The following is a 10,108-nucleotide window of genomic DNA, read 5'->3' on the forward strand; positions in this document are numbered from 1 at the left end:
TAGTGGCCCTTTATTGTCAGGATCCTGGATTCGCTCTTATCACACTATGTTTTGTCTTGTGGTGGCGCGCTGTCCAGTGATACACAACCGACGTTACCATGCCAACCGTGTTGTAATTAAATACTTTCATCGACGATACACAAGTCAATCAATTTGTCAATCAACCAAACTGAATCAAATATCAGTGACGAAAATATTATGCATGTGTTGTTTTCAGAATCTCATGTCCTGTTAATGTTTTGTTTGTGAGAGGGAGTATTTGCAATAAATGGACAGTTATCAAGTTAGGAACTGTCTGAAGAAGTAAGGATTATTTAGTTTGTTGTTTAATAGGGCCCGTAAGTAGGTCACGGCACTTCGCGAGACCTTAGTACTTCCGGGGACAAACAACGTTGCATACCTTTCGAATGGTTTCATGGTTGTCAGTTGACAGGAATTAACCGATAATCCTTGCAGGAATGACAAATATTCCATCTAACCATCCCCAAATTAGCCAACTATTACGACTGTCAACAGCTGTGACAGCCAAGCGTGGTTGTACACTTGGCCTGGTCTACTAAAGTCATATTTGGCGGTCGCGCAATTTGCAAATCAGAACTGCTTCTTGAATACAATCTTGTCACCGGAAATCTGGTACCGGAAGTAAACTGGGCCCTGTCTCGTATATCGCAATTTGGCGTGCGCAAAGGCAGCCGGGAACCAGCTTAGTACCGGAAGTAGCGCCTCGCGAACCATACAGGCCCTATATAAACCTTTGAAATTCAAGAATGCGGATGATCAACCGAAACAGACTACATAAGTTGTGATAGATGGCACAGCTGTGGAAATCGTATGAGTGGATCTCTGAAAATCAACGATGGTAAATCTAGTTGTTAAAGTGTTAGGTCGTCAACCCGAAGAGACGGATTCGATTCCCTCAAGTTGGAACAGGGGCTGTTGGATAGCCTAGTGGTTAAAGCGTTCGCCGTGATATTGCTGGAATATTGCTAAATGCGGCGTTAAACAATACTCACTCACTGAAGATCATCGACAACTCATCACAATGGGGACCCAGCTGGACTTACTTCATCACTTCATCCGTTGGCGGTTGTGGTGTTCATCCTTCACAAAACATATTTATCAAACTTTTCCAAACAATTTTTTAAAAAGTCAACGATTAAATAGCAACTAACATTATCAAACAAATCCCTGGCTTATTTATTTCACACTGACAAACATGTATGTATTCCTTTGTGCTCTTAACACGTATCTATCTTTGTCAACTGCTCATAGCATGTGTTCACAAGACCTCGAATCTGTCAAAACACATATGATTCTACAATATATACCTCACCCCACGTATCAACAAGACTCGGATCTGTCAAGAGCGCATAGCACGTGTCAAAAGGACAGCCAACATTGTCAACAGCACTAAAAGACATGTCAGGAAGAAGTCACCCAATCTGCCATCAGCACAAAACACATGTCAGGAAGACACCCAATCTGCCAACAGCACAAAACACATGTCAGGAAGACACCCAATCTGCCAACAGCACAATCCATCCACGTGTTAAGAACACTCTCCACGTAACAACATATGTCTGTCAATAAAAGAAGTATCTGTCAACAATTCATATATTTTACATTTTTCCTGAAATTATTGAACCAAAGGATCAATGTGTTATTTTTAGTTTATTTTACGCTGCACTATTTACACCCCACAGAGCCTCACCACAGCCTGTTGCTCTGCCACAGACACATCCATCATACACATACTCCCGTCAGTTGCCCAATCTGTACTCAGTTGTCATAACCTTGTAACATCTGGTACCCTGTATTGTTAAACCAAATTGTCACACGGGCCCTTCTAGCCTCCAGCACTTATTTCTACTAATTGTGACACGAAATATCTGATGATGAGATAAACCATCAACAGTCTGTTACATTCACATTTTCTATCATCTGTAAGCTTAACTGATATTGGATTTCATCAGGATCGATAAATGGACGATGCTGCCTATTTATACTCATATATGCAAACTTACGCATCTGTTCTATATGTTTGACAATATACATACGATTGGAGTGTACAATCGAATACATTAAATATGCATGCTCTTCCCCAACCCTACCCTTCATCCGTATCACCATACATGTAGTTACGCAAAAACCGTCCTGTTGATTTTGGTTTAAATATTTTTATTGATACGCAGAACCGACCGAAACAGTTATAGGAAACTAAACACAAAGATGAGTTACACTGCTCCACATGACATGTTATACAATACAGTATATTGAATGAAACATGAGTTTAGTTTTACGCCGCACTCAGCAATATTCCAGATATATAGCGACGGTCTGTAAATAATCGAGTCTGGACCAGACAATCCAGTGATTCAAAATGTTTTATGATCTTTGAATACTTTTCGTTGACGCATACAACATGTAGTTCACAGAGATACGATGTGTTGGCAAGTAAAATATGTTGTTTACAGAGAAACGTTTTGTTGACAAATACAATATCTTGTAAACAGAGATACGTGTGTTTGACAGATGGAGAGTATTTCATCACATACATTCAGTGTGCGAAATAGCCACTGACCCGCTAGCCCGTGGCTAGTAAAAATCCACTCAGGCCAGTAAATCTACACAGTCACTGGCCCGACTGGCTAGTTAATTTTCATAGGGTCATTTTGTAAATATATCACTCTCTCCGACTTGTTACAAATTACAATACACTGTTATATCAGGAAAGATTACAAATGTTCAATCTTATTAGCAGCTTAATGATTAAACCCGTGCCATGCAGACAACATCTTATTCAAATCTATTTTGTAATATTCTGCTTAGTTTCTACATTCAAATTTCGGGATAGTGAATTATTTTGTGGGCTGGTAACTTTCAGGCATAGCTAGTCGGACTTGCTAGAAAAAATGGAAACTATTCCGCATATTTATTATCAGTTTTCATTATTTTGTGGACGAAAGATAAATTCACAGCAAACCACCCACCTACCAGCGACAAATAATCGGTATATAATTAACATCGGACGCATGACTAGGTGTGACCTTGGCTTGACCTTGTGCTCCTGCGCCATCGACATTGATCACAGATCTCATGTTACTGAACATGAATAATTGTTCACTCACCGTAGAAATATTCACCTTTGCTCTATTTGATATCCAGACATTTCCAATGAGTTCATTAATGGCGTTAAATAGCCTCCAGGCTCTGCTTACTAAAGAGGCGGTGGGGTAACCTAGTGGTTAAAGCGTTCGCTCGTCACGTTGAAGACCCAGGTTTGATTCCCTACATTGGTACAATGTGTGAAGCCCATTTCTGGTGCCCCTCGCCGTGATATTGCTGGAATATTGCTAAAAGTGGCGTAAAACTATGCTCACTCACTCAGTTCAAAGCGTCTTGTGTAACTTTCTGGGATTGAAACTCTGGGAGAATTGTGGTTACTATAGCAACTAAGAACGCAGACCAATGGGTCACATAAAGGCCCCTCAAATATCGCGAGTGGGTGATTTTGTTAATTTGGTTTACAGACTTAACCCAGTTATATTTATTCTGTACAGGTGAACACAGACCCCGGGCCTACTCTATTCAGCCTCGGATCACGAATCGGGCACGATGACAGAGTGACCTGGATTTAACGCCGTTTTGAACAGTATTTGCCGTTGTAACATATATTTATTTGTACTCAGTCTCTCATAAGTATCAAAGTCAAGGATATTTATTGTACTTAAGGCCTCGGGCAAAATCTGGCTAAGTGAGAGGACACCCCATATACAAGTAATACAAGTGTATATACAACAATTGTTACAGACATTTCACAAAAGACCCGGGTTCGAATCCCCACATGGATACAATGTGTGAAGCTCATTTCTGCTGCCCCCCGCCGTGTTATTGCTGGAATATTGCTAAAAGCGACATTAATCACTCACTCACGGGTGATTAAAATAATCGTCCGTGTGGAAAACTATCAGCCTAACACAGATAACCTAAGTATCAATGATTGATACACGATACACACTAAAAGGCAAAACACTATTTTGAGTGGAAAAACACATAGCATTCTACTCGACGTTGCTCAAATAACATCACATTATACACACGAAAGTATAAGTGCTTGAGAAAGGTAAAGGGCACAGTTTCATTAAATATGTGCGTCAATACGTTTAAATGTGTGGAATACATGCACACATCTTGATGACCACACAGACACCACAGAACCGTCAAGATTCCGACTAAAATTGGTCTTTAGCAACCCATGCTTAGCGTAAGAGGCGACTAACGGGATCGCTGACTTGGATTGGACCTAATGTCTCAGGACCCGTTAAGACATGTCATCCTATCCTATTTCTCAGGATGATCGGGGATCGGGGTCACCCTTGGTTACATGTCATCGGGGATTTCAGGACCCGTCAAGATCGGGATCGGGTGGTCAGGCTCGCTGACTTAGTTGACACATGTCATCCTATCCTAATTTCTCAGGACCCGTCAAGATCGGGGATCGGTGGTCAGGCTTGATGACTTGGTTGACACTCTTTCTCATCAAGTCATCAGGCTCGCTGATCCTAATTCTCAGGACCCGTCAAGATCGGGGATCGGGTGGTCAGGCTTGATGACTTGGTTGACACATGTCATCCTATCCTAATTTCTCAGGACCCGTCAAGATCGGGGATCGGGTGGTCAGGCTCGCTGACTTGGTTGACACATGTCATCCTATCCTAATTTCTCAGGACCCGTCAAGATCGGGGATCGGGTGGTCAGACTCGCTGACTTGGTTGACACATGTCATGGTATCCCAGATCGAGGCTCATGTTATTAATCACTGGATTGTCTGGTCCAGACTTCATTATCTACAGACAGACATTGTAAAGCTGGAATATTGCTGATTGCGGTTATAAACAACAAACAAACAACAATTAGGGGCTCTAATGAACACACACCACAGTTGTGAGAGTATACACTAAACGCCAAAAGAAACGTTACCCTCCGACATTATGAATTATTTCAAAACTATCAAAAATATGTTACAAGAAAGCTTAACAACACAGCTTTTATGCAAATCACGAAAACGCATTCTCAAATGAATTTATATTTAGGTGAAATGCATATTTTTCAGAAGAGTTAAATTGTCCTATTTTCGTCCTTTCCGAAATAAACCAATAACAGTGATTTAGATGTCCAAAAGAAAGGTTGAAATAAAATTCTGGTTTTAGACAAAGATCAACCATTTAAATTCCCCATTTTCAACTATTAAAACAAGAAACAACTGTTGTAGAGTGTGTAATATTGTAAAATAATCATTCCTATGATTTCAGTGTTTAAAAACATTTTTTGCTGATTTGCATTTGTGAAAACAAGTAAAACGTATCTTTGATATTCTGAAAAAATGTTTAGGAACATTTAAAATTATCTTTGTTAACATTTGTGCTTGCAAAGTAACATTTTTCCATTTTCTGTTTACGCATGGCAATATCAGTTGCCAAAACGCAGCAATATTCAAGCAGTATTTGCATCCATTTCACATGTAGAATGATTCTATAGGGTATGAACAGAGCCTAAAATGCATCATATGATACACAAGTACGAGAAATACGCCACGATTAACAGCTGAAGAGAGAGAAAGAGCCATTGTAATGGTGCAGATGGGGGCCGACATACGATGCTGTTGCCAGCGCCACCGTATCAGGTTTACATGACTTATTTAGGGCGACATACAGACTGGGGTCTCCGTAGACAAACCAAGAAGTGGACGTCCACGCATCACAACGCCAGTTGAAGATAGGTAACTCCGTCATTAAGGAAGGTAACGTTTCTTTGGAGGTTAGTGTATGTATGAGTTTGCACTGGTGTGTCAAAAGGATACGTGATACATGTACGTTAAAATGTGTAAATATAAATATAGAGACGATGGAAATCCGCTTATCGGGACGATGTTTACGTGAAACTAAATATGTACCAGTAAATATGCTTTATCCAACTTCGGGATCTGGATGGCGAATTTTAATTACCAACATTGACAAATACACAATATTGTGGTCCACTTGCTGGACAAAATATGTCACAACATCGAAGGAGGTGCTTATCATTTGATGACATGTTAATCTAGTCGTGTCGTGTCGTTACATATACAAGTTATAAACATATATTCATATATATCTTGACGTACTTTGGTATCTATTTTATTGCTTTTATGCATAGTTGCATTCAATATTCAACATTATTTCGTCAAAATCATAAGTGATCGACCAAATTACAGTTATTTACATTAACCACTATCATTATAATATGACCTTTTTAGCCTTGAAACGAACGTTTATCTACCTCAGCAATGTACCCGTTATATGGCGGCGGTCTGTAAATAATCGAGCATTGACCAAACCAGTGATCAACAGCATGAGCATCGATCTACGCAATTGGGATACGTTGACATGGATTAAACAAGTCAGCGAGCCTGACAAGCTGCAGACGATCACGTTAGTCGCCTCATGCGACAAGAACGGGTAATTTATGCCAAATTCTAACCCGGACCTTGTAAGTTGTTATTGTGCTTGTGACGCGAAGCATACGATATCCTACATTTTAACGACGTGAAATGTCTGGGCACTTAATATTAAGAAAAACAACTTTATAACAACTCCCAGGTGCAAAACGCTTTAACTCAATAGGGTACATGAGCCGGAATGCATTTGTATAATATTTATGTCTTCTTGTCTGATCTGTGTAGGCTGGCATGTTATGCGCATCCCTGGTGCGTTCATCAACAGCCAACTTTAAAATTACTTGGTAAAACAGAATTCAGCTTGCATTTGTACAAGTAATATTGAGTTGAGATTGAGATGTAGTATTGAAAACTGTATTTTCTTAAACAAAAGCTGTAACGCCGAATTTTATTCGAAATGGCTCTTATATCATGGCTTATTCAAAGACGACTGAATTTGTTTTTTTCTTATTGAATAATATGTTTGATAATTAAAAATAATCTTTATTTGTGTGAATGGTGAGTAAATGGATTGTCTTGTTTCGTAAACATTTCCACCTGTATCCCATTAAATTACTGTATATCTTCGGACTGAGCTTTCCCCTGACTGCTTAGTTTTAACTGTAACAGGGAGTCAGAACTAAAATTTAAATTAAAAACAAAACAAACAAACTTTAAAATTACGTTCGAACTAAGAGGGACAGTAGACTAAGCCATTAACGCATCAGTCTGTGTTCGGGTTCGATTCCAGATCATGGGTACAATGTTTGAAATCCATTTTGCCTCTATTTCCGGCTGCGATATTCCTGTAACATTGCTTTGGTACAAAACTAGCCCCACTGACTCAAACATATTGTCTTTAGAATATCTGAATAACTAGTAAGCGTTGACATCCTCTAAATGTTGGTTATATATTTTAGAAGTGTTCTTGGGCTCACTTACCAATGACATTGTGGATGGATGGAAGGAAGGATGGGGAAAAGGATGGATGATGGAAGGACGGATGGCTGATGGAGATAGACTGACTGACTGACTGAGTTTAGTTTTACGCCGCTTTTAGCAATATTCCAGCGATATCACGGCGGGGGACACCAGAAATGGGCTTAACACATTGTACCCATGTGGGGAATCGAACCCGGGTCTTCGGCGTGACGAGCCAACGCTTTAACCACTAGGCTACCCCACCGCCCCTTGATGGAGATAGAAGGGTGGATGGATGGGAGAGTGGAGAAAAGGATGGATGATGGAAGGACGGATGGTTGATGGAGATAGAAGGGTGGATGGATGGATGGAAGAGTGGAAAGGATGGATGATAGAAGGACGGATGGTTAATGGAGATGGAAGGATGGATGGATGGATGGATGAATGGGTGGGCGTGTGGGTGGGTAAGTGGATGGATATCCTCCAAATGTGGGGTTACATATTTTAGAATTGTTCCTGAGCTCACTTACCAGTGACCTTGTGGATGGATGGATAGCTGGAAGGAAGGATGACAAGAAGGATGGATGGATGGATGAGTTGATGGAGATAGAAGGGTGGATGGATGGATGAAAAGATGGCTGGATATAAGGAAGAATGGATGGAAGGGTGGGTTGATAGAGACGGAAGGGTGAAAGGTTGGATGGATGAAAGGAAGGGTAGATGGATGGATGGGTTGATGCAGATGGAAGGGTAGATGGACGGATGGATGGGTGGGTCTATGGCTCATAGAAGTATGGATGGATGGGTGGATGGATGAGTTGATGGCGATAGAAGGGTGGGTGGATGTAAGGAAGGATGGATGTGTTGAAGAATATGGAAGGAAAGAAGGGTGGATGGAAGGATGGGTTGATGAATGGATGGATGGACAGAGGGATGGAAGGTTGATGGATGGATAGATGAATGGATGGATGGATGCATGCATGCCTCATGCGTATTCATTGCATACTCCCCAGGGAGTTAAGACTGATAACACGATGTGCCGTTGAGACTGACATCCAATGATCGAGGGAAAATATACCAGCGGCTTGAGCATGCACTAGTGCGTGGATATGTGCGCTATATAAATATCGTATAATAATAATAATAATATAAGTGACCTACATGTATATATGTATTATTGAAAGAACAGATGTTTCCGAAAAGAACTGAAGGCTTCGTCTCGACACTACAAAAAGGTCCATATTCGATAATAGAGTCACGGCAGCATAGTGAGATTGATATTTGATACACAATGGACTGTGTATGTCTGAATCTATACTATCGAGCTAGTAAGTCCTATTTTCTCCCGACCCGGGGAACGCAAACGATCCAATCATACCATGCAGTTGCTGTGACCGATTGATGCAGGGGTAATAGGACCCTCTGTGTAGAAGGTAGATGATGAAAAGGAGGAATTTTGTGTGCTGCGCATAGGGCGGTGTTTTCTAGGACTGTGAAAATGCATCGAACTATCGATGGATTGCAATTGTTGAGTATCCGATAGCAATTAATCGTTGGTAGAAACGAAAACCTATCGATGCATTGATAGTATGTGTGATTATCGATAGCTTAGTAATTGACTTCCGCTGATAAATGTGCGGCGAAAAATACATTTACGACCAGATTCGTTCACTTTGATTTAGAGTTATCCGCCCCTGTTACCTTTTAAACAAACTTGACTGTTTGCTTGATCGGGGCTTTGAGTTTCTTGTCAGTTGTTAAAAGAGACTGAAACTACTTCAGCTTGTTTTTATTTCATATTTCACTATAGTTCACTTTACTTGGGAAATACCTTCAAATGAGACAATTCAAAGCGAAAAAAACCCCTATTGCAATAGTATTGTAATAGTTGGTCGCAATAGTATGTTCCAATAGGCTATCGCTATCACAATAGTTGTTTCCCCCTCAATAGTTCCCCCTAGTGTATACAGTTTACTTGTTGTTTGACACCGCACTTAGCATACTCCGGATGGTGTCTGTAAATAATCGAGTCTGGGCCAGATAATCCACTGAGTGACTAAACGACCCTGGACAAGACAATCCAGTGACATGCACTATTCAAGCTGTTTGATTGCAGTCTGCAAATAATAACTCTGGGCCAGACAATCCAGTGACTGAAATTGATATGCATGCCGTAGTATGTACGTGAAACACCCGGATGTAGCGATCGCCTGCCTCTTCTCGGGGATCCTGAGTTAAACTGGGGCGGATATGCTCATCCTGTACGTTTGTTTGTTTGTTTGTTTGTTTGTATGTTGTTTAACGCCACAATCAGCAATATTCCAACTGTACGGCGGCGGTCTTTAAATAATCGAGTCTGAACCAGACAATCCAGTGATCAACAGCATCAACATCGATCTACCCAATTGGGAAGCGATGACATGTGTCAACCAAGTCAGCGAGCTTGACCACCCCATCCCGTTAGTCGCCTCTTACGGCAAGTATGAGTTGCTGAAGACCAATTCTAACCCCAATCTTACGGGTATCCTACTTTGTGATGGTGGTTTGTAAATAATTGTGACGAGACCAGGTAATCCAGTGACTGATTTGGGTGTTCTTTTGTCACGCTTTGCACGAATGTTTCATCTGTGTGACTGCGTTTTGTGATAGCGTGTACAACACAGTTCATGACATTAAGTTGCTTGTTAAACGCTGCACTTATCAATATCCCAG

Source organism: Haliotis rubra, unplaced genomic scaffold (genome assembly GCF_003918875.1).
Source record: "Haliotis rubra isolate DU_JTF1 unplaced genomic scaffold, ASM391887v1 Scf2221, whole genome shotgun sequence".
Taxonomy (NCBI): Eukaryota; Metazoa; Mollusca; class Gastropoda; order Lepetellida; family Haliotidae; genus Haliotis; species Haliotis rubra.